Source organism: Salvelinus sp. IW2-2015, linkage group LG32 (assembly GCF_002910315.2).
Source record: "Salvelinus sp. IW2-2015 linkage group LG32, ASM291031v2, whole genome shotgun sequence".
NCBI classification, from domain to species: Eukaryota; Metazoa; Chordata; class Actinopteri; order Salmoniformes; family Salmonidae; genus Salvelinus; species Salvelinus sp. IW2-2015.
The window spans coordinates 33,479,807-33,483,405 of record NC_036871.1 but is presented as its reverse complement, the minus strand read 5'-3'; the positions used below and the strand labels follow the sequence as shown (position 1 = coordinate 33,483,405).

The following is a 3,599-nucleotide window of genomic DNA, read 5'->3' as shown; positions in this document are numbered from 1 at the left end:
AGAGAGCATTAAAGAGAGAGCATTAGAGAGCATTAAAGAGAGAGCATTAAAGAGAGAGCATTAGAGAGCATTAGAAAGAGAGAGCATTAGAGAGCATTAAAGAGAGAGCATTAGAGAGCATTAGAAAGAGAGAGCATTAGAGAGCATTAAAGAGAGAGCATTAGAGAGAAAGRGAGAGAGAGAGTGATAGCGAGAGAGCATTAGAGGTAATTACAGAGTAATTACAGGGACATTCCTATAGGAATACTTCCTATGCTGATTAGAAAGAGAGGGAGAGCGCRTTAGAAAGAGAGGGAGAGCGCATTAGAAAGAGAGGGAGAGAGCATTAGAAAGAGAGGGAGAGAGCATTAGAGAGAAAGAGAGCAAAAGAGAGAGCATTAGAAAGAAAGAGAGAGAGAGTATTAGAGAGAGAAAGAGAGGGCATCAGAGAGAAAGAAAGAGAGCACAGAGGGAAAGAAAGAGCGGATTAGAGAGAAAGAGGGGGAGAGGATTGGAGAGAAAGAGAAGGAGAGTATTAGAGAGAGCGTTAGAAAAAGAAAGATATAGAGAGAGCATTAGAGAGAAAGAGAGAGCGTATTAGAGAGAAAGAAAGCAAGGGGCATTAGAGAGAGAGAAAGAGGATTAGAGAGAGAGCGTTAGAAAGAAAGAGAGAGAGCATTAGAGAGAGAGAATTAGAGAGAGAGCATTAGAAAGAAAGAGAGAGAGAGCATTAGAAAGAGAGAGCATTACAAAGAAAGAGCATTAGAGAGAAAGAGAGAGAGAGCATTAGAAAGAAAGAGAGGATTAGAGAGAGAGAGCATTAGAAAGCGAGAGAGCATTAGAAAGAGAGAGAGGATTAGAGAGAGAGGATTAGAGAGAGAGCATTAGAAAGAGAGCATTAGAAAGAAAGAGAGCATTAGAAAGAAAGAGAGAGAGAGCATTAGAGAGAAAGAGAGAGAGAGCATTAGAGAGGGTTAGAAAGAGAGAGAGCATTAGAGAGAAAGCGAGAGAGCATTAGAGAGATTAGAGAGAGAGAGCATTAGAGAGAGAGCATTAGAAAGAGAGAGAGCATTAGAAAGAGAGAGAGCATTAGAAAGAAAGACAGAGAGCATTAGAGAGAGAGAAAGAGGATTAGAGAGAGAGCATTAGAAAGAAAAAGAGAGAGCATTAGAGAGAGCGAGAGAGAGGCATTAGAGAGAGCATTAGAAAGAAAGAAGAGAGAAGAGAGAGAGAGAGGGGATTAGAGAGAGCATTAGAAAGAGAGACGAGCAGGGATTAGAGAGACGAGAGAGAGAGAGAGCATTAGAAAGAGAGAGCATTAGAGAGCATTAAGAGAAGGCATTAGAGAGCATTAGAAAAGAGAGCATTAGAGAGCGATTAAAGAGAGAGCATTAGAGAGCAATAGAAAGAGAGAGCATTAGAGAGCATTAGAAAGAGAGAGCATTAGAGAGCATTAGAAAGAGAGAGCATTAGAAAGCATTAAAGAGAGAGCATTAGAGAGCATTAGAAAGAGAGAGCATTAGAGAGCGTTAGAAAGAGAGAGCATTAGAGAGCATTAAAGAGAGAGCATTAGAGAGAAAGAGAGAGAGAGAGARATAGAGAGAGAGCATTAGAGGTAATTACAGAGTAATTACAGGGACATTCCTATAGGAATACTTCCTATGCTGATGAGTGTGTCATTCTGTCATCATCTCCCCCCCAAACACACACACACACAAACACTGTTAGCCCCACCTTTCTCACACACACACCATGGGGGTTATGTCAAACTAAGTAGTATGTCAATGCATTTGTTGATAGAAGGACAAGTCATTGAATCTGTCTCTCTGCAGCGTGTAAGGTTGGTTTCTACAGAGCTGTGTCTACAGACGGAGCATGTTCTGAGTGTCCTCCACACAGTCACTCAGAGAAGGCGGGGGCTACTGTCTGTGACTGCAACCCAGGATACTACCGCTCTGAGACTGACCCTGCATCTATGCCCTGCACACGTAAGAACACATGGACACACACACACTGTATTTCCCCATAGGGGTATCTCAAACTTTTTCTCCTCTCTTTTCTACTTACTCCATCCTTTATTTCTCCTCATTCTCTCTCTCTCACGCCACCCTCTGTCTCTCTCTCTCACGCCTCCCTCTGTCTCTCTCCTCTCAGTCCTCCCTCTGTCTCTCTCCTCTCAGTCCTCCCTCTGTCTCTCTCCTCTCAGTCCTCCCTCTGTCTCTCTCCTCTCAGTCCTGCCACTATACTGATCCAATGACTTAAGAGTAATACACCATGTCCTAAGTGGGATGAATAGTCCTCAGTAACATCTCCCTCTTTCTCCCCCTCCTCTCTCTCTCCCTCTCTCTCTCTCTCTCTCTCTCTCTGTAAATATGTTCTGACTGAGACCTTGGTCTGTTTGTCATAAACTTAATTATGCCTATATACAGCACATGGTTCACCCAGTCAGCCTGAGAAAACACATAGAACACACACACACACAACAGAACAACAATAAGTACCAAAAAGGAACGTACAATGGCTTGCGAAAGTATTCACCCCCCCTTGGCATTTTTCCTATTTTGTTGCCTTACAACCTGCAATTAAAATATATTTTKGGGGAGTTTGTATCATTTGGTTTACACAACATGCCTAACACTTTGAAGATGCAGAATATTTTTTATTGTGAAACATTCCAAGACATTTAAATGTTTCCCCTTAAACCACTCAAGTGTTGCTTTAGCAGTATGCTTAGGGTCATTGTCCTGCTGGAAGGTGAACCTTCCGCTTTGCAGCTCCTTCAGGGCTTTGCAGCTCCTTCAGGGTTATCATTGGTCTCTTTGTTGCCTCTCTCTCCCAAACAGGTCGGGGACAAAGTTGTGGAGAAGTACAGCTCAGGGTTGGGTTATAAAAAAATATCAGAAACTGAACATCCCACGGAGCACCATTAAATCCATTATAAAAAATGGAAAGAATATGGCASCACAACAAACCTGACAAGAGAGGGCCGCCCACCAAAACTCATGGACCAGGCAAGGAGGGCATTAATCAGAGAGGCAACAAAGAGACCAATGATAACCCTGAATGAGCTGCAAAGCCCCACAGCGGAAATTGATTATCTGTCTGTCACGACTTCCGCAGAAGTCGGCTCCTCTCCTTGTTCGGGCGGCGTTCGGCGTTCAACGTCACCGGCTTTCTAGCCATCGCCGCTCCATTTTTCATATATCCATTTGTCTTGTCTTGTTTTCATACACACCTGGTTTTCATTTCCCCAATCAATCTACTTGTATTTAATCCTCTGTTTCCCATCATGTTTTGTGTGTAATTGTCTTCATGTCAAGTGATGTTTGTTAAGCGCTTTACTTTATTGTTCCGTTTTTTGAGCGCGTTTGTTTTGTTGTGCTCCCGGTTTGGAACTATAATAAAGTGTGMTTTATTTAATCATACTCTTTACGGAAGACTGGCCAGAAAAAAGCCATTGCTTCAAGAAAAAAATAAGCAAACACGTTTGGTGTTCGCCAAAAGGCATGTGGGAGACTCCCCAAACATATGGAAGAAGGTACTCTAGTCAGATGAGACTAAAATGTAGATTTTTGGCCATCAAGGAAAATGCTATGTCTGGCGCAAACCCAACACCTCTC

At 42.7% G+C, this 3,599-nt stretch overlaps 1 pseudogene; it reads left to right on the top strand.

Annotated features, from left to right (window-relative positions):
• LOC111957175 (ephrin type-A receptor 4-like) overlaps nucleotides 1-3,599 on the top strand; it is a 79,239-nt pseudogene that overhangs the window by 46,285 nt on the left and 29,355 nt on the right.